The sequence below is a fragment of the Strix uralensis genome, chromosome 2 (assembly GCF_047716275.1).
Source record: "Strix uralensis isolate ZFMK-TIS-50842 chromosome 2, bStrUra1, whole genome shotgun sequence".
Lineage (NCBI taxonomy): Eukaryota > Metazoa > Chordata > Aves > Strigiformes > Strigidae > Strix > Strix uralensis.
In genome coordinates, this window is record NC_133973.1 from 11,706,450 (window position 1) to 11,730,073 (window position 23,624).

Here is a 23,624-nt window from a genome sequence, read left to right on the forward strand (position 1 = left end):
ATGTTGGTGCCTCCAGAGCTGGACCCAGCACTGAAGGTGGGGTCTCACAAGAGGGGAGTAGAGGGGGAGAATCCCCTCCCTTGACCTGCGGGCCACACTTCTCTTGATGCAGCCCAGGACACGGTTGGCTTTCTGGGCTGTGAGTGCACATTGCTGGCTCATAGTCAGTTTTCCATCCACCAACGCCCCCAAGTCCTTCTCCTCAGGGCTGCTCTCAATCCACTCATCGCCCAGCCTGTATTTGTGCTTGGGATTGCCCCGAAAAATGTGCAGGACCTTGCACTTGGCCTTGTTGATCTCCATGAGGTTTGCATGGGCCCTCCTCTCAGGCCTGTCCAGGTCCCTCTGGATGGCACATCCCTTCCCTCCAGCACGTTGACCGCACCACACAGCTTGGGGTCATCAGCAAACTGCCGAGGGTGCCTCGATCCCACTGTCCCTGTCGCCAACAAAGATGTTAAACAGCGCTGGTCCCAACACTCACCCCTGAGGAATGGCACTCCTCACTGCTCTGCACTTGGACATCGAGCCATTGACCACAACCCTTTGAGTGTGACCATCCAGTCAATTCCTCTCCACCGAGTGGTCCATCTGTCAAATCCATGTCTCTCCAATTTAGAGACAAGGATGTCATGCAGGACTGTCAAATGCTTTGCACAAGTCCAGGTAGATGATATCAGTTGCTTTTCCCTTATTCTCCGGTGCTGTAACCCCATTGTAGAAGGCCACCAAATTTGTCAGGCATGATTTCCCTTAGTGAAGCCATGTTGACTGTCAACAATCACCTCCTTATTTTCCATGTACCATAGCAGAGTTCCCAGGGGGATCTGCTCCATGATGTTGCCAGGCACAGAGTTGACACTGACTGGCCTGTAGTTCCCCAGGTCTCCTTTTTTTCCCTTTTTAAAAATGGGGGTTATGTTTCCCCTTTTCCAGTCAGTGGGAACTTCACCGGACTGGCATGACTTCTCAGATATGATGGTTAGTGGCTGAACCACTTAATCCACCAGTTCCCTTAGACTTAGGACAGTATGTTTATTTTTAAAAGGGAAATACAGCTGTATGCTTTCCTCACTGTGTCAATACCAAGAAAAATCACAGAGATGAAGCTGTCACAGGACAACCCCCAAATCTTCTCAAAATTATTCCAGCTGTGCTTCTCTTTTTGCATAATGTTGAGGTGTAACATTTTCACTGCTTTTCTGTTTTGCTTTTTGTTTTTTTTTGTTTTTTTTTTTTTTTTGTTTTTTTTTTTTTTTGTTTTTGCCTTAGGCCATGGACAAGGTGCAGTGGCACAGGCAAATTTCAGAGCATGTACTCTAAGTCCAGTGGGCTGTCTGCAATGTTCCCCACACCTACAACCAGCAAGCACTGCTTCATGCATGTAGCCACATGGTGGATATCAACTACCCTTTGGGTCACACTTTTGGTCTACTGTGTCTTCCCATTCCCTGTATCATTTTTTATTTCCCATTTTCCCCTTTTTTTTGCCATGACTTTTAGATATTGGTGGATGGATAATGCAAGGAGGATTCGTTCTCTGGTGGTTCTTTTTTTTTTTTTTAATAGATTTAATAGGTTTAAAGATTTTCTTCCCCCTCTACCTCTTCTCTCTTCTTTCACTTAACACTGCTAAGATGATCTACAGTGAAGCTGAGATCTGGATGGTGGCTTTTATGGTGATGACTCCTAGAAAGTCCGTGAAACCAGCAGAGACATTGACAGAGCCAGCTGCTTACTGCCCTGTGGTAACAAATTTAATGGTCATCCAGGTGCTGAAGCTGTAATTCAGTTATGATTGCAGCTACGAGACCCTCCTCACGACCTCCCCTCCACCCCTGATGCAGCAGTAACCCTAACATAGTCCATACATGTCTGCAGGGAGGGAAATGCCTGCAGTGGTGCCTGTGCCACCTTGCAACCTGCCCATGGACCCAGGGAGAGGTGCTTGGCTTTTTGGGTAGCTTGTTATTTCTATTCTCTGAGGAAGGCTGAAGTCCACATGGAAGCTATTTAAATGAAATTCCTGTTTGGCTGCTACGGCAGCTGGTCCTTTGAAGTTGATGCTTCTTTTGAGGGGAAAAAAACCCATAGGTGACCATAAAAGGGTCAGTAACCCTACAAGGCAGTGAGCTGTTTGGGATGCCAGCAGAGAGGGATGGAGAGTTGCCTGCGCCCACCTCCTGCATGCTCTGCAGTCCCTGCCTGGGACCAGGCTGGACATTCAGACCCTACTTACAGAAGGTGTGAGAATTTGGGTCGTTTAGGGTTTCTTTCTGAAACTGATCCCCAAAGGTCCAAGCTGTCTGAAAAACAGGCTTCAGCCAAGAGAGAAGATTAAACTCTTTAGTTTTGTTTAGATGGACTAAATTGTTGTGGTTTGAGTTTTGGTTTGCATCTTAAGATTGTATGTTTTACTATTACCTGTTTCTACGGCATTAAATGAAAACATTGAAACGGTCATCATCTGGAAAGAGGGAGATCCCTCAGCAGTTTGGTTAGCTGTGACTGGGCTATGGGAACGTTTGCCCCTTGGCCATTTTTACTCTGACCCAGGGTATTGGCAAAATTGAAGCTGAGCTCTCAGATGGCAAAGCAGCTCCACTACAATTTTTCAAACAAACCTAGTATTTTTAATGCAGGAATGATGGAGTATTTGTCTTCATATCTAATAGATGAGGCACAGAGACTGTTTGGCCCAGCCTGAAAGCCTGCTTAAGTGCTTAACCCCCCCTGATTTCAATGGAAATGGTGGGACTAAGCGTCCTTTGAATGCCAGGGCCTGATCTTAGCTAACAGGATGCAAAAAGCTTTTGAGGGTGCAAGGAACTAATCATCCTCTCTGATGAAGGACTGCAGCCAAGGCATGGTTGCAGTACGCAATAGCCCTTGTGATGGACTCTCAGACAGAAGACGTGGCTACGGCAGGAGTCTGTGCTATGAGGACAGGCCAAACCAATGGGAAATTGTTTAAATTGCAAAAGATGCTTCTGAAAGGGTGAGGAGAGGCTTAATAGGTTAAACGAACTTAACATACTGCGTGAAAAGAAACCTGTCAGAGCGTAAAATGGTGGTGCAATTTGGATGCTAAAATGCTGATTTATCCTATTCTACAAACCATGGATATAAAATGCCACAGTGATGCTGCATGAGAATGTCAATGGGGAGCGTCACAGCTCCCCAGTGCATACTCCTGGGAGGATAACATAGCATTCAAGTAGCACTCCAAGTTCATGTGAACTCAAGAGAATGCTGAAGCTATGGGAAACCATTTGATTTTCTTGGGCAAGATGAACTGTTGAGCAGAAATGAAACTAAATAACCTGTTGATGGGGGGGAAAAAACATCATGATGTGTTTAAGCCAAATTTATATTTTCCTCTGCTAGTCTTTTTTCAGAAAAGGCATAAAGAAGAGACTGAAAGTTTAATTTGCAGATGAGAAGCTCAATTTTTGCATGGTTAGGAGGCAAAATGCTCTCAAAACAAGATATTTGTGAGTTTCACAGTTTTTCCTTATGTTGTTCATAACATTTTGTACCCACATTATGTCAGTCATGACATGGTATTATTGTTTTTAAGTCACTCAGTTGCTCAGCCAGGAGGCTAAATCTCAAGTAATCAATGAGTGTCTACTCAGGAAGTCACCTCCTCTGCATCCAGTCAATGTATATGACGTTAACATAAAGAGTGTAATCGAGTGAGATCTATAGACTGTTAATGGAAAGAAAAGTTAATTTCTCAATTAAATTTATTCTAGTGTTGGCATCTTTCCAAGTGAGCTGCTAAACTGACTTACCACTCTGAAATGTTTATTTTTATGTTGTGAAAAAAATGTATTAAGAATAAATATAGAGCATATGAAATTAAAAGAACTCTTTTAAAAAATAGATCAAAGCCAGAATTTAAAATATTTGATGTTGGGACAGGTTTATAGATGTTAACCAGAGAGCATAAAACTGGTAGATTATTCTTTTCTTTTGTTTTTGTATCTTGTGTGGCTGGAGTACTGTGGGAAGGGGATTACTTACTTATAAGGTGTCAAGCATGCCATGAAAATGAGAGTTTTGGAGGATTTGTGCTTCTCAGGGTATACATAGAAGGGTATATGGCACTGTTATGGCTGGGCTTTCCTCCAGATGGCCGTATCTTCATTCAAGGCCTGATCCCCAGAAAGTGTTGCTATCTTGTAGTGCCTAAATGTGACCTGTGTCATTTTATTTCTTACTACATGGTGTTCAGCACTTGAAAATCTGGTTTTGGAGATTTTAAAAAATTTCCCCCCCCCTGTGGTTCTTGTTCTCATAGCTTCTTAATCATTCTCCTCTGTCTTGGCTTCCTGAAAGGAGCCCATCTGCTCTCTCGCACTGGTTTCAGTCTGCGCTGAAACCACAAAACTCAGATTAGGCTCTTCAAAAGCTTTACCAGGCTTCAGGAACTCCTGAAGCAAATCTGGGCCCGTTTTCATGCAAATCCAAATACCTTTTATGGTTTTGTTTCAACTTGACATTTTGATTTTGAGATTTTGAGTCGCTCAGACCCTACGGCTTTATGTGAAACCCAAAGGGCGTGAACTTACATGAACTGAAATGGAAAAATATTCACATGAACCCACTGAAGACTGAAACTACGTTCCCACAACTGTGCTTAATAAACCACTCTGTTTTTCTCTTAATTGGAGAAGCGGCAGCTACTGTTCCACAGCTAGGAGTTGCAGCAAGGCAGAGTTTCCAGTTTATGCATGCTGGGTATTAAATAGGGATCCTGGTAAAGCATGGATGGTTTATACCCTTCCAACTGGGAAGTCAGTAAATACAGCACCTTCTCCATTTCAGCATGACCTGAGCAGTGAGAAAATCAATGTTTTCCTCTCTCAGGGTGTGCTGGCACAGGGGTGATGCAGGGTTTCTCGTCACGGTGGGTCACTCGCTCTGTCACTTCCAGGAAAACTGCAGTGTGTCCTCCACCTCAGCACGTCTGAGAGCAGCACTGGGTCTTTCCAACAGGACAAGCTCGTGTTGCTTCCCAGCCTGAGTGACCCAGCACAGTGTTGGGGAGCTGCGTGAGATGCAGGTCATGGAGCGAAATGCAGCTTGCAGGGCTCTGGTGTCCTGTGCTGTCATGGTGTCTAGTTGGACATTAGAAGCGGCGTCAGGATCTGTGATGCAAATCACATGTCTGTGTTACCAGTCCTGTGACTCAAAAATGGCAAGATCCTAGTACCACAAAAGATTTTAGAAATTACGAATGCTTTTATGCATTCTTGTTCCTGAGTTTTTCTCTGCAACTCTGAACAATAGCAACTTTTTTTCCACCCCGTTTTAATTCAGCTTGTCAGCCTGGTACATCCATTGAGGTCTGGGGACTGGTTCTCCAAGGAAGCACCCCTGGACGAGTGGGGCTGGAAGCTCTTGGCACCCCATACTTCTGCTCTGTCCTTTTGCCAGACCTGCTGTGGTACAGGAAAGTCCACCCTGGGTGCTGCAGTGCACAGTGCTCCTTCCCCACCCACGCCAAAAGGCAGCGGGCTTTTGAAAGGTTTCTTAATGCTTCAAGAAAACTTGTGATGTTGTGATGAACCTCTTTTTCTCATTGTGTCAGTGATCAGGACTGTTTTCCCTGCCAGAAGGGACAAAGCCAGGTGCTCCCTGCAGGAGAAGTAGGAGCAGAGGCAGAGCTGTTGGGAGCGCAAGCCAAGCCTGGGCGTCTGTCCTCACTTCTGGGCTTGGTCATGCCTAGGGACCCTGTTCTGCTTCGGTCCCTCAGGTTTCAAGCACAAGAAGACACAGTAGGCCCTGTTAAATGAAACAACTGGTAGTGGTGGTCTCTTTTTTTTTTTTTTTTTAAATTAAAATAACCCCAAACACTTATTGGCACAGCTGTTCTCAAGCCCTGACAGGGAAACCCCGTAGCCTGTGACACTTTCATATACAGGCAGATGGTGGTGTATGACCTTTTGGCACCATGTTCCCCTTGAGCCGTTACTGACTAAAGAGCGTGGAAAAACCACTGTGGAGCCGTGGCTGTGAACAACCGTGCTCAGCCCTTGGCTTTTGCTTTTTTACGAAAGTGCGTGTGTGGAAGTGAAGGTCCGCCATGTCAAAAGCTGGCTCTGATTTTGTATGTCTGTGTCTGTGGGAGAAGCAAGCCAATCCACACCTAGGAAAATGAAGCCTTTTGAAACGAAGCTTTCAAAACCATCAGTTAAGACTTTTTATGTTAATTAAAAGATTAATATAATTGATTTAAAGAGCATGCACATCGTGGCAGCCTATTAGGGATGTGCTATCTGCAGTTTACATATGGTTTACTCACTGCAAATACCATACATACAGTGAAGTGAAGAAGGTGGTGAGGTTAGTTGTGGGTGGAGCAGAGCAAGTTGTTATCCTTAGTTATCCTGTGGTAAAAAACACAGCCACCTTATCTCCTCTAGGATTTTACCATGGGCTTGATAACACTCAGTAACTGCCTCGGTTTTGTGTTCTTTTTCAGTTCTCCCCCCTTAACTTACGCACTAGAGACTTTGTTTCTGAGAGTTACCTGACTTCCACAACTATAACTTCTCCACACTAGGTTATTGCTGGGACTTGCTGCTTCAGAGCTCCTACAGCCGGTAAATGGACACAAGGACTAAGTGACTTTCCCAGGGTGACAGGGGAAACCAAGCTGAAAATTGAACCCAGGCATTCCCAGTTAACTTTCTTACTTACAAGATACTTTTTTTTCAGTCTCTCCGCATCATTCTCTGAGGCTGTTTTCCCTGGGCCAAGCAGTTAGGTAATCCACCAGCCCTTCCTTTGGGCTGTCATTCTCTAACACCAAAGTTTACATAGGTCCCTAGCAAACTGGCATGGTTTTTTAATGGACGGGGTTAGAAAAAAACCAACAATCTTCCAGGGTGGGTGGACAAAACTACTGATCAGTGTCTCTCCAGCAATTTCTTACTTTACTTTGAACAGACCTGAGCAATGATCGTGGCCTACCTTTCTTTCTAAAAGATTTACAAACTCCTCATGGATGGAGAGGCCAGGGAGAGCTGTGCTTGTTTTACTTGCTGGCAGACATATGAGAGAGCAAGCTTCCTTAAGAATATTTGCCAGTCTTTCACTCCTATTTCTGTGTTCAACTCCTATGCTGAAAATGTTTGGTGTCAAGAATTATTTGTCTGTGAGAAAGCATATGGAGAATTTATAGGATGATCATGGGGTTTTTTTATAATTCAAAGCTTCCTCTAGAGAAGAGGGCCATTAACCTTGACTGCTCCTCCTTTTATAAATATCAGCCTGTTCATCAAAGTTGCATTGCCTCCTGGAAGCTCAGTGAAGCATCGAAGCTCCTCTGAACAGTTATGACTGAGACACGGCAAGTAGCAGAAACTAGGAGGATTTTAGATGTGCCTGATTGTCATTAGTAATGTCACAGTCATTGCATTTTGCCATGGCCAGGCTGGCAACACCTTGGAAGCCACCCAGGTGATTTCTGGCAGAGAAGTGTCTGTTGAGGATCAGCCCATCTCTCAGGTTCAATTTAAATAAGTCAACAGAACAGATAATTTGATCTTTTCTTCTCCTTTAACCAGAACTTACTGAGTTTCCTACAGGTTCCTCAGCTTGAACGTGTTAAGGTTTTACTAGTGGAAAACAGGGTGTTTGGCAGTTCTGGGTGAGTCTCACACTCTCCTTTGGGTGGATGAGCCTTATGGGGTTAAAACTTTCAAAATCAAAACCACTAGTAATGTTTCTCAACTTCTTTCACCATCCAAGTTACAGGAGTGCTTTTCTGTGTAGTTGTTTAAAAAAACCTAGAAAACTTATTTAAAGTGCTGTGCAGGCAGAACATCATCTGGTCATTTTGCATTGGTACGGATGGTTGCAAAAAGGTGGAAAACAGTACAACATTGGTCTGTATGAAGTGTTTTGTTTTCTTATGTCGCCTTTTATTAAAATATGGCTGGAGCTCTGTATCTGCTTGGTAATGACAGTTAATTTGTATAATGAGAAGTCTACTGGACATCAGAGTGGCAGGTCAGGGTGGGTTCTGCTGCCAAGTGAAGTGGGTGACTCCCAGGAGAGTGGCCAGAGGGGATGGCTGCCTAGGGCTGTTTCAGGAGGACACGTAATGAGCTGATGAATATGGCTCCAGTTATTTCTTTCTGGGAATTTAGAAATAATGATGAATAAGTGTTGAAAAACAAAGCCCATGCACCCTTCTTAAAATAGAATACACAATTTATACTCTTGATTCATCATAACTTTGTTTTGAGAGGCAAGACCTCATCCTTTGAAGGCTTCGGTCATCTCAAAACAATGCTATACCTCTGAGCGACATTTTATCTCTGAAAGAGGCCAACTGATGTACTTCTCAACAGTGCTCAGAAAGCTTAAGGGATGTTTAGATTTGAAATCAGATTTCGCCTGCACACAGCAGACTGTTTTCTGTTTAACATTTCATTGTGATTTTGTTGTTTATGTGTGCAACAAGAGGCTGGAGATATTTATTTCTTGTGAAGATTTTGCACATCCTGTGACAGTTTATTATAGCTGGCCTATCTGTATTTTCTGAGCAAATCAGAAGGGACTGGAAAAATAGTAAACCACTGAAACAGTTGCTGGGGTAAGAGATGGAAATCTATAGCCTTTGAAAGAGGAAAATGAAAACTTTCAGGCAGCAGTGGAAAGCATGCATCAGCTGAAACAGAGAAGAACATAAGGCTTCACATCGGGTTGACAAAAACTGCTTACTTGAGACACCTACTGAGTCTCATTTCTCTCCACCCCCCCACACCCTGAGTACTTCAGTTTTCACTAACTGGCTGGTTGCAAAGGAATGGAGCTCCCTTAGCTTTATGTGGTGGATACCCAGGCCTATTTATCTGCCAAGGGATGACCTGTGTGACCAGGGAACCCAGTCTTTTATTGCAATGCAAATGTTAGCACAGGTGTGAAAAACCGTATGGATGGTGTGGACTTACCACAGACATTAATTTTGCAGGAAAGTTTTTTTTTTTTTTAAGGTTTGACATTGGATGCAATTTCTTTTGCCTGACTTATACGAGTACCTCTGGCTCCAGTTTCTAGGGGATGGATGTAGAGGAGAGAAGAGAAATTGTATGGTTCTTACATTAAGACTGATTGTTGTGCTGCAGCTGACAGGAGTGATGTGGGATGGTGTTAGTCTGAGGTAGGCTCTGACACTCAGCTGTATCCCCTCTGTCATCTATGGCACCTACGCACCCCTCAGCATCCTGGTGGTAGCAGTGGCCTGTTCAGAATTAGCATTCTTTAACAAAAATTCATCTGAAATCAGATCAGCTCCCTGCAAGGTAGAAGGACCACCCTTGACTTCAGGCCCTGCCCATAGATTCGATGTGCTCAGGAGCGTGTTCCTTCCACTGTCTTAGTTATACCTTTGGCCCTCCCTGTTAGATACCTCTGTTCCCAGGCATGGAGGCAGAAGCTCAGCCATCAGTGTTGTAGCCCTCAAGCCCCTAGTATCAGAAAGCTCCCACAGAACAAATCTTTTCCTACTTTTCTTTGTAACCCAATGCAACTTCATAGTAACTGTATCCCCCTGCCAAAGTCATTTAGATCCATAAAAATTACTGGGAAATGGCTCCATCTGCTACAATAAGCACCTCCTAGGGAGTCTTAACCAGTAATTAGGGATTTTTTGCAGACAGCTTGATGCAGTGTTGTACTGTGTATGGCACCACTGGACCTCCTCAAAAACCTTTTCCAGAGTAATTGTCCTCTGTGCAGGACTGTCTGTTCGCAGGAGCGCTTGCCCTGGCCTGCTATTCCCTGGGCTGTCTCTAGGTCTGCTGACTGGAAGTGGCTGTTTAATAAGTGTTAGGCACTTGCCAGCTTTTGCTGTGCTTCTTCTTGGTAAGTACTTCTCCTCCCCCTCATCTCCATGCCTTTTCTTCTTGCTAAAACAACCGGGCACCACATGATGTAGATACGGCTGGGGTGGTTTGTTCTCAAAAGCACCCTGGCATCCCTCTCACCCGAGTGTTTGGTCAGCTGGGGCAGGAAACCAAGCCCCATGCCTGTGAAGCAGACCTAGTCTCTGTTGCAGTGGAAAACCCAGGTGGTGCGTGCTCTCGGCAGTTCCTGTCGTTGACCTGTTCTGCCGTACACGCATGTACCTACCGCACGTTTGCAAGTGGGTCATGATGTGCTTCTCCAAAACCCACTCCCAGAGCGGGTGAAACCCGGTTTCCTACAGCTCTGCATCGTGTGGTTTGCTGTGCTGGGGCCTGGGATGCAGCAGGTGCTGGCTGATGTGTCTCCTGTGATGGAGAGAAGCATCCTGGAGATGTCCTGCCTGGCCAGGGGTGGCTCCAGGCTGCTTCCCTTGGCCAGGGACACGTGGGGGACGTCACTCTCCCTCCTGTCACCAGTTGCCTCCTTGAGAAACTTCTAAGAAATTGCTGTCTTTGAAAGCTCGGTGTTGGTGAAATTTAGCTGTTTGGTGATGGGACAGTAGGAGGATGGATGGGAACAGATGTCTGTCTCTGGGCCTCTTCACATCACGGTTGCAAAAACCTCATTTCCTTAGAAAACTAAATGAAGAATGAGCTAAATGCAATAGGAATGTTGCTGCGGAAAGTCCTCGTGCCAGCATCCTACAGCACAGCCACCTGTGTGCCAGATGGATGAAGAGGGATGGAGCCTCTGCTGACCAATTGGATACAGATACTGGGCTCAGGAAAAACTAGATTTTGCTCCACAAAGCACCCAGAAGCTGTTAGGTAGACAAAGCTTTAAAGCTTCCTGGCTGCCCAGCCCTCAGCATGCTTGTTTGACCATGTCACTTTGTATAAATAAGAGCCCTGAAAGTATTTCGATAACAAAGTACCTGCTGCTGGAGCGATGGCACGACAGTGCTGAAAAGTCAGTGGGGAATTACCCACAGCGTCCCCACATGCTGCTGCCCTGCTGTGATGCTGGTGGTGCCACTCGGAAGGGCCAGGGGTGCAGAAGAGGCCAGGCTTACAGGGAGAGGTAGTTGCCCCAGGCAGGTTGGGTTTTGCTTGCCTGTGTGTGCAGCAAGTTGTCTTTCATCCAGACAGATGCCTGGATCTGTGCATGGCTGCAAGTGTTTATTTCCACAGTCAGTGTGCTATTATTTATTGATCATTATTCATATTTTTCCTTTCAGAACGCCTCAGTCAGAGACTAGAAAAGCAGAAATAATGCTGGCATGACAGAACAAACTTAATGAATTATGAACAGTTCAACAAAACTGTTTGCAAAAAACTGTAGAGTTAAAAACTGTTTTGACACCCCCGTGGTGGAAGAAACTGAATGACTAACACAATATTGGGCATCAGGACTGTCCCACAAATGAACTTCAGCCATCAAAATAGTTTCCTTTCATTCTTTTCAAGAATTCATTTCAAAAGTCTCTAGTGGCCTGCTTGATACAACAGCTGTGAGCCAAACTCCATTAGCAGTTTTAAAGGATTTTTTTTTGGATGCAAGTGGCTTGGGAGTCTGTGAACTTAATTTAGCAAAAGAACCAAGAGGTGTATTTCATGTGGGTTGGTCACTTAACGTGGGTGCCTAGGGCTCGTGCAATGGTGCCTTTACCACCACAACAGCTCCTACACCAGCTGTAGTGTAACTGTATCAGTACAGCTACAGTCCTCAGCCAGTGGTTACCTACACCGTAGACTCTGCAGCACCATGCGAAGTTTGCCACTGGAGGCAAAGAAATAGTTCAGCACAATGCTTTCAGCAAGGAAATAGATCTTTGCATCCTCATTTCCTTGTTTCCAGAAAAATATCCAACAGGCTGTTCTCATTTCTCTGTCTTAGGAGACAGAAAGTTCAAGTAGAATAAAATAATACTTTCTGATAGAAAAAATACCTTCGGTGGCCCAGGTTCACTCATCCTCTTGAGCATGTTATTGAGGGGGAAAATTTACATGTTTTAATTCAAAGCTCTTGCTGAAAGCCTTTGCTGAATGACCGAGTCTGCACACAGTGTGATGTTAACAAGCTTTTCTCTGCTGTGGATGCCACTGGAAGGGCTGCCTGCCACCATATTTCAGCTACCAAAACACCACCAGTGCACTAAGTGCTGTCACCAGTTGCGCCTCTCTAGTGGTGGGTATGAAATGTATAAATTTTATGTATCAGGAGTTGTAAGGTATTTCACAACATCTCATCTGATTGCAAATCTTCCTTGCCCCTTTTACCTCTGGAAGGCAGTTGTCCAGGCTGTTGGTCTCTATAACAAAGGCCACCTTGTCTGGCTCTCCTTGCCTTAATTATGGAATTAGGACTGGCATGGGGTGGAACAGACTAGGCTGGAACAAGGTTAGTAGTTTGCTCTAAATCCAACTGCCTGTTGGATATGATTCCTTTCATGTACACAGAGCAGCACTTATGTAGCTGAGGATCAGACACAGGGGTCTTTTTTCAGTGGAACAATAATCCCATTAATTCACACTGCTGATGCCTATGTTGTGGGCTAATCTAACCTCCTGTAAGATACACAAGTCTATGAATAATCTCATTGTGGTTCTTTTCCCCCACCTCTTTACCTTTTAACAGGGGATAATGGCATAGGTTAGATATTTTTGTATGAGATTGTCTCTATGCACCATTAGGCTTGTATAGTGGTTGACTTGGGTTTTTTAGCTTTGCATAATTCACGTCTATTTTATTTTTCTCATATGAAAGCTCAAGTGGATATTGGCTGGAGCACAGCAAGAAAAAATATTTGGATATTACTTAGGAAAATGAATGACATTGCAAAACTCCCGTAGTTATAACTGGAATGAAATATTTTCATTTTTCACACTTCTGTTTCCCCTTAGGAAAACCCCAGCAACTTCCACTCACATCACCATGAGTTGTATTGAATGGTAAATGTTCTCCTCAGCATAAAACCCACAAATGCTTTCTGTGGAGAGGAATAAAATCAGATGATTTTGGGGAAAGCAGTTGGAAAAGCCTCTCAGAGCCTGTTTTTCCTTTCTCCTGATGAGAAACCAGCCCATAAACTAAAAGTACAGTTTGTTCTCAGGCTAAATAAAAGTCCCAAGAGGGCAAGCAACTTGGACCTTATAACTGAACACTGGTCTCGGGTACTCTGGCAGCATCTCTGTGTGGGGCTGAGGGCAGGAGGTGTGCTGCTCCGGTGGCGGGTGTTGCAATGCCTCCAGCATTGCAGGAAGGAGCAGACACCCTGGAAAGGCTGAGCCATGCCCTGTGCTTTCCTCGTTCATCGAAGAGAAAAGAAAGGCCTCTCAATGTGAAAAATAAACAAGGCGCTGCAGCTGAATCACACTGGCTTGCCAGGAAACAAGGGAAGAGAGAGACTATTTTAAACGTGTGTTTATTTAATGTATCCCAGCACATGCTAACTTCATCCTTTTTCCTGGGGAAACCCATGGGAAGGTGTGAGAGGAGGTGGCATGACGTCGTGTCTGCTCCAGGTGCGGAGCCTGTCTGCCTGGCAGGGATGCAGGGTGTGGCTGGAGGGCTTGCTGCCAGCTCCCCCACCTCTGTGGCATCCACCTGGGGAGCAGGGAGAAAAGGATCAATTCAGCTGTGACCTGTCTTTTTTGGGAGAAAAAAGCAGGCTGGGAAGGAGGGATTGAAAGGAGCGTGGGGCTGGTGGAGGGAGGTGTGCTTCTGGAGCCTAGGATCTCACAAGCACCACTGCTAGCAGCTAACACAGGCATTGCCTCCAGTGTCCAACCTTTTGGGCCTTTAAGTCTCTTTTTGTCCTTGATTTGAAATTAGTGCTCAGCAGTGACACTGTTTTAGGTCTGGCTTTCCTTTCACAGGAGCTGCTGTTGTGAAGGGATGAGCTGAAGAAAGAAAGAGGTTAAGTTTATTGATCAGTGAGAGGATGATGTAACCACCACTATGCCACTGAGCTGGAAAAAAGGACAATGATAAACTTGATTGCCAGGTGAGGGCTTCTTCTGAATAGAGACAGGGAAATATTGTTACATTTCTACAGGCATTTTTCAATGAAATATTTTATATAGCTTTGTTTATCCATGCTCCAGAAGGAATAATTAATTAAATGGGAACAGGTGCTACTTGTGTGAGAAGAACAGCATGTCTTCCTTTGGAAGAACTGTGAAAAGAAGCTGACGCTGAAACTAGAGACATTAATGATGGTTCTTTATAAATATACTTTTTGGAACAGGGAGAGGGCAAAAATTGTAGAGGGAGAAATAGTATTTAATGACACCACTGACCAAAACCCAATTGGCTAGAAATTGGTCACAAGGGAGTTTAGGCTTGAAATTAGTAAAACCATCCAAGGATGAAGTTCTGGATCAGTTTCTCAAGCAATGTAATGAGGGCAAGGACCTAAATCCTTTTTAAAATGGAAGGTGGAGCAGAGGAAGAAAATTCTTAGAAACAAGACATGTGCTCACATAACTGTGAACTAGCATGTCCAAAGGGATTGGAAAGGAGACTAGATCACCGTTCACATTGCCTTGTATTAAACCTGTGCTCAGGTGCCTCTTCAGCAGGGATGTAGGAGCCAGGGAGGAAACCCTTTCCTCTCCCCACAACAGTACCCTGAAGGTTGGCTACAGATAGATAGTGGCAGGATGTACGGCAAAGTAAAAAACTTGTCCTGTTCAGCTCTCTGGTGGAGGGATGGTGCACCCTGTTTTGTCCTTGGGTTTAGTGTCTAGATTTAGAACTGGACAGGAAATTTCCCACAAGCCAAGTGAGCAGTGCTTCCTACCCTCAGACCATAAGTGTAGGGCATGGTCCACTCCCAAGGCCTGCGTGGGAGCTCATCGCTGCTCTACCATCTCTACCATCAGTAGAGAGAAAGGTGCATTTTTGGGGAGTGACTCATCTGATGTATTTTACACATTTACTTTGGGATGAGCCAAAGTGTGCCCCCAAACTACATATCCCTTTTTGTTGCCCATACTGGGAGTTGAGATGGGTACTTACATGCCAGAAGAATCCTTTTGTCCTGAGGACAGGGTATGGCAAGAAGAAGAAAGGAGTTTTTTCTTGTAATAGCTGCTCTGATGAGTTCCCAGGGAAACAAGCATTTGTTTAAAATGGGAGGAATTAAGCTCTTCAAATCATCAGTTTCCTTGGATATTCAGAACTTTCATCAACTCTCACCTCATCAGTGAGACTTTGATGGACGTCAGGGAGGGCTTTACCACCAACCTTTATGGAAGGAGAACTGAACTAACATGAAAGTAGTTTGCTTTGTGTGTGTGTCTGCACGTGGTTAGCATTGCAAAACAAGACAACAAGGCTTGCAGCTTTCCTGAGATATACTCATTTACATCATGATGTGCTGCTCAATTACTACAGGGGCCTTTTACTGCACTTTCCTTTTTAGATTGTGGTGGATCTTACACATGTGAATGTTTATTTGTGTGTACGTGACATGCATGTGTAAGCCTTTACTGTGGTATGGGAAGAGGAAATGTATTTTGTTTGCCCATTTAAAGAGGAGGGTGTTGGGTTTTTTTCTCATAGGAAGTAATCTTGCTTTGCAAGCATGTTTCTTGTAAGCTTGTGTACTGAAAATGTTTATACTTCGCTTCCAAAAAGTAAGCTACTAAGAATATAATATGAGTTATACAACACCTGCATGACTGCATTATCACTTGAACTGATGTGGAAATTATTTTTAAAACCATCTTTGTCCTCTGGTGCAATAACTTTCTTTCTGAGGCACCTGAGAGATGCAGGACTGTGTTCTGGCATCACAGAGGTTGAAAGAAACTGGAGTGAAAACAAGGAGATTATTTATATCTCAGTTACAGCACTGAAATAGAATTATGAATTAAAGCAACCTGGAAGCCTCCCAAGGTTCTTCATTGCCTCTTTGTGCTAGTCTCCTATCTCTTCTGGAATAGCAGTGAGCTATTGTTAGGAAGCTGGCAGAAAGTGGCCCCAGTCAACCATTAGGTTAGATGTGAACCTGTGAATCGGAGGCACAGACTGCCACATCGCTCACTCCTGTTTGGAGGCAAGGCAGTCAATGTGGAATAATCTCCCCAGTGATACGTGTATGGGCTCATATGAGCAAGTGTGGGGGATTGTGCTTCTGCCCAGCTGTAGAGGTGTTCTACCAGAAAACATTTCCTTATTTTAGTACACTTGTTTTGTTTTGTGTAATACAGCCTGCTGAGGTAGGAAGAAGTAAGCTACCTTTATAAACAATCTACATCTGTGAATGAACTCCATGCTTAAGATGCTGAGGTGCCAGTCATTTCTCCAGAGAAATTACTCTCCTGGCTTTGCTGACTGACAGCTCCATCCACAGTGGCTGAACGTGTTTGAACTGGATCATGGCAGGGCTCAACCTCGGGAAGGGTGGGTGGAGAGGGAGAAAAGCGAATTTTCCACCCCAGCTCTGCTGATACATTAAAACTAAAACTCAGCCTTGGTTTATAGCCACAGCCACCCCTGGTTACAGCTGTTGTTAGCAGAAGAACTACATTCAGCCCCTGCAATTTGAAGTTAGGATCAGATCCATTCCTTCAGCCAATTTTTGTGTGGAAGTAAGAGGTAAATCCATGCATATGTCCAAGAAGAAACTGTTCCGTGGTCTTTGGGACAGCATGGCCAAACCATCCTGTCTGGAGCACACATCAGCAATTCTCAAACTGTGTGGCCTTTCACCTGTCAGAGAGATGTGGTCTCCTGCTCCAGCTTTGTCTTCAGCCACCCTGGGCACTGGTGGCAGTGCCACCCCTTTCCCAGACCTTGTGCCTAGGATCTTTCCCCCCCTCGAAATTCCACTTGGCTGATGGAGGTCTGGGCTCCTGTTCAACTCTTCAGCAGCATGGTGGCTGAAAGTGGGGGGACCCAGGCTAAAAACAGAGCTTCTGGAGAGTTACACAGCTGGCAGAAGCAAATCCTGAATGCCTACCTAGGTAGGATGCTGCTGCTCTTCAGAGACGTGATTTCTCCTGGAGCCCCTCAGCTGCTCGGTCCATCCAGACCAGTGCTTCTGCTGGGGTGAGCCTCTCATGTTGGGAAGCTGCTCTCCTTCAAAAACCCCCTTCCTCTTAGAATTCAGGCTGAGAAAACATTTTCCTTCAGAGAGATCTTTACTAGGAATTTATTCTTTTTGTTATCTCAGTCTGTCTGGCCTCTCTCATAGTTGGCTTGACTAAGGCAGCCTGCACTCCACCATTGGCATTCTCAGAATGAAATGCTGTTATCAGGATTAAATTGCTTTATGCCCTTACTGGAGTTTTACACTCCTATCTGGAAGTTAAACTGCAAAACGAACGTTGCAGTGAAGGTTATAATAACACGGTGAAGATTTTGGTTTGACACAGACCTATCTCTGCTGCTTGTCACAAGATCATCTAGTCTTCCGACTTCCACCTATAATCGCATCAAATTGATTTCACTGTTTTGATTACTTCTGAAACAACACAGCCATTGTGTGATAATCTGGGCGTGTGTGAATAACACTTCTTGAGCTCTTGAAGCAGGGAGCAGAAAAAGAGAAGGCATTTAGAAACTACCTTGGTGAAGCCATCTGTGGTTTAACCAGCAGAACTGCATGTGGAGAACAATGAGATACATTGTGAGCACCGGTAAGCTCAGTAAAATACTGTTTAGCAAAGTACTGTCACTTCATGCCCTATTAGCTCCTGTCCTGCTGGTTCAAGAGGGCATGAAAGAAGAAGGGCTGCTCCCTCCTGAGATGTTTTTGGGCTGCCAGTCACCCTTGTGTTGGGTGGGTGGGTATGGGTGCCCCGCTTGTAGGCTGCTCCTCAGTCTTGGGCGAGGGGCTGCTGCAGGAGATGGGACCCCCGTGTGGCCTCCCATGCCCCTGCAAGCTCTGCACAGGCTGGATTTACACCAACTCAGACAGCACACCCGTGTGCCCCCGCAGCACCGGCAGCTCGCAGCCCTGGAGGCAGTGACCTGGAGGAGGGCAAGTGAGCCACCAACCACCCGGTGCTGCACTCAAAGGAGACGCCGGCACTATTCTGGCAGGGCCCATCTGACCAGGTTGTGACCCACCGGCTCTCAATTTCAGTTAATTACAACTCCTGTAAAACTTGCAGCCTTCCTCTTTCCTTCCCACTGTCAACAGGTGAAGCAAGTTTCTATTTATACCTGTTGTCATGGACTTCCTTGCCAAGGGCTTTTTGTGTTTGTTGCACAGACCGGACAGTAGGGGTAAAAGTTATGCTTGTTTTGCCATGTTTTCAGCCATGGCTTCTCACCATTCTTCCTACTGAGCCCTTGCACAGTGCACTTTTTTAGGCTAAAGTACACACGGGTGAGGAATTAATCAGCCCACCCTCTTGCCTCTGTTATCTTACATTCCAGTTAAATAGATACACAGGCTCTGCAATCTTGTTCAGTCAGAAAGATTTGCTTTAAAAACAAACCCAAGTGTAACAGAAGTTTGTGTGGACCATTTTGGTAGCAGTGGGTCGGGAGCTGGCTCCGTGGGCTGTCATGTTGGCAGGGCAGAGGAGACACGCTCTGCTCTTGGCTCAGTTGTGGCCGGAGCAACGTGTCTCCTACTCTTTCTGTTAGCCCTGACAGCTGGCCTGCAGCAAACCCTGCTGCATGACATACGCCGATGTGAGAGATAGGAAGAGCTTGGATCAAAGCTGTGTTTGAATGATCTCGTAGGCTCTGATGGTATCTAGTTGTCTGACAAGCCACTTTTACGCTCCTCAGGTGCATTTTAGAGGGAAAAGAGAGAGCTCTGCATTGTCAGAGGCATGTTCAGAGGTAAACCTGCCACCTGTAGGAAAGATGGTGAGAAGATAAAATGTGCTTTGTTAGGGAAAACCCCCCTGATGATGGCCCATAGGCTCCTCGAAGCACCACAGTCCCAGTTACTGTGCTGTTTGGGGGGATTGGACCCAGCCTTTCCAAACACACATGCTCCATCTCCTTGGTGTGGCATCTCTGCTCCCATGCTGCTTTGCATGAACCTTCCCCTCAAAACTTGCCACATTTGGGGCTAACATTGCTGACGACTCCTGAGGGCGAATAATGGCCACGTGCTGGCAAATCAGAAGGCCTAGTGCAATGTGGTAACCCTGCTGTCTGAGAGCTGTGTCTAACTTCAGGCACTTCCCCCTAGGTCTTTCAGGTTGCAGGTATATCATTTTCCTAACGGAGCAGCAGACCTTTACCTCAACAGCTGATGGTGACCAAAATGCCTGAACTGGGGCTTTAGCAGTCTGGGGCAGTGGATATTTTCCAGATGACTGTATCACTTTTCTTCTGCCTCAGCCTGACACCCTGACAGGGTGGGAGAGCTGCAGGGCAGGTACTTGCACGGGCCCTCAGAGATCTGTGTCACTGGCCCTGCAGGTTTTGGTGCCTCTGCAAAACTGGGTCAGGTCCCAAGGCTGTGTCCGTGCTCCAGCTCTGGAAATACGGCTGTGTGCTTGGACTTAGGACAGGCAGGCTCCCTACAGACTCCTGGTTTGGCATAGATGCTGGGGATTGCAACAGAGCCCAAAGCCCCTACGGACTCCTAGATGGGACCTCATGTTTAGTTCAGGATTTAGAGGTGCTGTTACAATGGACAGGATTGTTTTGGTCAGTTGGTTTGTTTGTGTCCTACTCCCTTTTGCAAAGCTGTAGTTTCCCCTTTGCAATAGTTGGGTGGATAGCATTTATGGTTTTGACCAACAAAAAAAAAGTTTACTGCACTCAGGCATGAATAACGGAATGCTTACCCAGGGCGTGATCAGATCTGTGACTCTGAATAATGTAAGTCAGAATGTGTTATATATAGGTTAGAGTGATAAACAAGGCAAACCGAAGACAACCAAAGTATCTGATAAAGTAAATAAACCAAAGGTCTCAGCCAGAATCCAGATAGCATCGTTGAGTCCCAGACAGCACCTTCAGTCCCGGCCCTTTTCACTTTTCTCCTTTAGCTGACAATTTGGTGCTACCTAATTCTGGGAGGAGAGGGAAGGAAGGAAGACCTGTGCCCCTTCCCTTCATAGCCCTTTAACTGCTCCAAGCCAGAGGAAAATAATTGCTTCCATCTCCTTCCACCCGTGGGGAATGATGGCAGGAGCAGGGTGGGGAGGGTGTGGGGCAGGACAGGGTGAGGAGGCAGGGCGGCTGCAGAGCCCTGTTCCCTAGTGCCAGGACCAGCTCTCAGAGGGCTGGAGGCAAAGAGGGGAGCTGACACCTCCTGCTTTCCCACTTGCTTGGTCTCTGCTGGGTTTTGTGAAAAACGTGGAGTGGAGGCTGGGGTGCCTGCCTGCATGACCATCCCCTTGCAAGCACGGACACAGCCAGCACGCCAGCTCGCATCTCTAGCATGGCTCTGTTCGCACCAGCATCTTACTACAAACCCTGTCAGCCTCGGATCTGCTTGGCTGCCCTGTACGCAGGCAACCCCTGTGCCCCTCACCAGTTGCTTTCTCCTTTAAATTCTTTGCATCTGTCCTGTGGTAGGCATATACCCATCTTGCACATCTGTTTCTCCTGGTCACTTCAGGATTTTGCACAATTTGGCCCCTTGGCAAAGGATTTTGAAAGGCTGTGGGTGCACAAGTACCTTCTGTTGTACCTCAGCTACCACCTCCATGTGCAGCAACCCTGTGCTGGGCACAGCTGCTGTCTTTAAAAAATAAGCCGGCTACCTGCAGGTGAACGGTTACGCTTGCATGTAGAAGGTATCAGTGAGATCCCCATATACTGCAGGATCATCTCCCTTGCCCTCTTGTAAAGTTATTTCCTTGTTTGTGCATATTTGGGTAACTGTGCTGTACCCGTCGTGGTGCCTCACAGCATGTTTATGAACACCTCCCATTCACATGAGTGGCATTCAGTCAGGAAACAGAAGCAATACTGGGCAATTAAGATAATCAGGTCATGATGTGAACTGTCTCTATGCCATTAACAAAAAATAATAAACAGCCCAAAGACTGTAAATATTTTTCACAGGGATTATTATTACTTTGTATTTCTGAGTAATGATTACGCAGCGAGACATTAATCAGTAAGACCAGGATAAGGAAAACGGAATAATGTGCAAAATTTTCTCATAACAGATTGTAAAAACATGTCTCAGTCTATGAAGTGGTGATTAGTAATGGCACATACAATAGACAAAGAAGGTGATCTGTGGCATGACCATAAGATTTGGCAAATCCAGGACACCCCCAGGATAATGCACACCATCTGATCTGAGCAGGGAGCCCATGAAACAGGAAGGGGGCAATGAGGGCAATAGTGACCATTAAACCTTAACCCAAGCTTCATTTGGCTTTAGATGGAAGTGCTGGTATCAACAGTGTGCAAGTTGATCTACTCAAATTTTTATTTTTGGTTTCACAAAGTTTAGGTAAGCCTTCAATTTTGAAGGCGGTGCTAAATTGCCAGCATGCTGCTCCACCCACATAAGGACCACAGTTCAAATGGCTCTACCAGGAAACAAACAGAGGCTCAAAATCTGTCTGAGTGACGGTTGATCTCAAAAAAAAAAAAAAAAAATCAGGCCTCGTTTTAGTGTAGATATCTTCAGAAATTAAAAGGATTGGGATTGATGTTATTGGACCAAGAAGACTTTTCTTTCTTTTCTGTTAATTTGCCATCTTTACCACAATATAGCATTTTGTATTTGAGTCTGTAGTGTTGCTTTTTGCTGCCAGCAATGGAAAGTAATGTATTCCCATCCATTTCACCTCCTTTACAAAAGTGATCCAGACCGCAATGAAGTCATTTTGGTAACATGATACAGGTATTTACAAACAAGCTGTTGTTATGTTCACTTCTGTAACTCTCTGTCACTGATTTAACACTTATTAAAATGTCAGAAACTATTTATTAACCTACTATGAATGTAAACAATGTAACCAAGAGTACAGTGTTTGGCTTAGAATATTGTTTTCTGAATTTACCAAAAAGGTGTGAAGTTACGGCCAGTACAGCAAGGCCGATGTCCTTACTGTGCATTTCCCAGCCTCTCGGCGTGTGGATTTTATCCATGATGTGTGAAGGAAACACTGTCTCACATAGCAACTGCAAGTAGTGTTTATTCATTTTGGGGAGAGGGGGTGAGGGGTGGAAAAAAGTGTCTGAGTCATAAAATCCCAAGCTTTCTCAAAATTTGGGTGTGTTCAGAAACAAAGTTTTCATCCTGTGACTGTATGTGAGACTGCTAACATGCTTTCTTCATTTACTTCTGGAGAGAAGCTCGAAAAACATCAATATTTTGAATGCAGTTTCTCACAGGGCAAGATGATAAAATCTTTTTCTCATAAACCCTAGCTTACAAGCACAATCCCTCTCCCTGGGCATTGTGCCTTTTATTACTAAGACACAAGGAGAAAATAATTGTCCTACACCTCTTTCTCTCAGCCTGGGATTGCCCGTGTGGGATTTGTGGGGCTGGGTAATTAATCCTGCTGCTCACCGTTGAAGTTTGCTTGCAGCTGGTGTTGCGTAAAACACAGCTGGTGCTCTCCCTGCGCCAGTGAGCCCTGGCTCACCAGGGGATGGTCTTGGACACCCCTGAGGAGTCTCACCCAAAATCCAGCTCTGACCGACACGGCAGTGCTGACCTGGTGGTCCCTGTGGTTGGAGGAGGCAGTGGCAGTGGCAAGCGTCAGGGCCATGGGTGTCCGGCTGCTTCCCTGCGTCAGGCCGGGTGCCGGGGGAGGTGGGCTTGGCGGGCAGGAGCTGTGGGTGCCTGCAGCCGGCGGCGGGGCCGGACGCCATTTCCCGTCTGTGCTTGGCTGAGGAGAAGGCTTGGAGCTGTTGCCTCACCAAATATGTCATTATTCCAGAAGAGACTGAGCTAGAGGCTTGGAAAACACCCTCCCATTTTGGTGTGGCTTGTCCCTGTGCTGTTACTTCTCAGCCTAATGGGAGAGTGAAATGAAGACAAACTCTGAACCTTGGACACTGCCGTCCAAAATAAACAGGGATGTGGGGGTGGCGATTCCGCTTTGTTTTCCACTGCATCCTCCAGTGGTGGCTGGGAGGGATGAATTAACCCCATTCCTGCTGAGGTGCCCTGCCGACCCTGCCAGGCAGCAGACGGGCGCTTTGCTGCCGGCGGCCCTGTCAACCGCAGGCGCGGTGAAGGGAGATGTCCCCTGGGGTTGGGTTCCCCTGCTGCCGCCTCGCTGTGCGAGGTCGTGCCAGCCAGTGATGAGGCCAACTGCGCCCTGTGGGTCTGAGCTCTGTGTGATGTGCCTGATGGCACACGTGCTTAAACCCCAGGAAAAGCAGGGCAAGCCACACACTAAATCCCGCTCCAATCCTACCAAGGCCATGTGGGGTCCTCTTCTCCCCCGACTTTGTGCTACCTGAGGGTGCTGTGACTCCTGCACGCCCCGTCTCTCCTTCAGCCCTCTCCTGAGACACTGGTGTAGCGCCATTTGGGACGTAAGGATGGTGCCACGAGTTTCGTGACAAGACAGTGGTAACAGGGCCCAGCGGTCTTCTCAGGTAGAGGTGTGTTACTCCCACAGTGTGTCTTTGCTGCAGTCACCCCAAGGAGTGATGGCTGTCTGCTCCGACTGAATTGGATGGTGGATCCAAACTGCCACCCTAAAATATCTCTCATCTGCAGTCCCCTTCTGGAGCAAGAACAGGGCATATTGCTGTTGACTCCCCAAAATGTGGTAAATTCGTGC

At 45.9% G+C, this 23,624-nt stretch overlaps 1 protein-coding gene across 3 annotated transcripts in view; it reads left to right on the top strand.

Annotated features, from left to right (window-relative positions):
• ZPLD1 (zona pellucida like domain containing 1) overlaps positions 1 to 23,624 on the top strand; it is a 157,514-nt gene that overhangs the window by 21,001 nt on the left and 112,889 nt on the right. The window contains exon 1 of one of the 3 annotated variants that reach the window (XM_074856137.1): positions 21,569 to 21,721. The exons of the other annotated variants lie outside the window; for them this stretch is intronic. The gene's annotated coding sequence lies outside the window, so the exon portion shown is untranslated. Of the gene's footprint in view, positions 1 to 21,568; positions 21,722 to 23,624 lie in introns of those variants that run through there. 3 annotated transcript variants of the gene reach the window in all.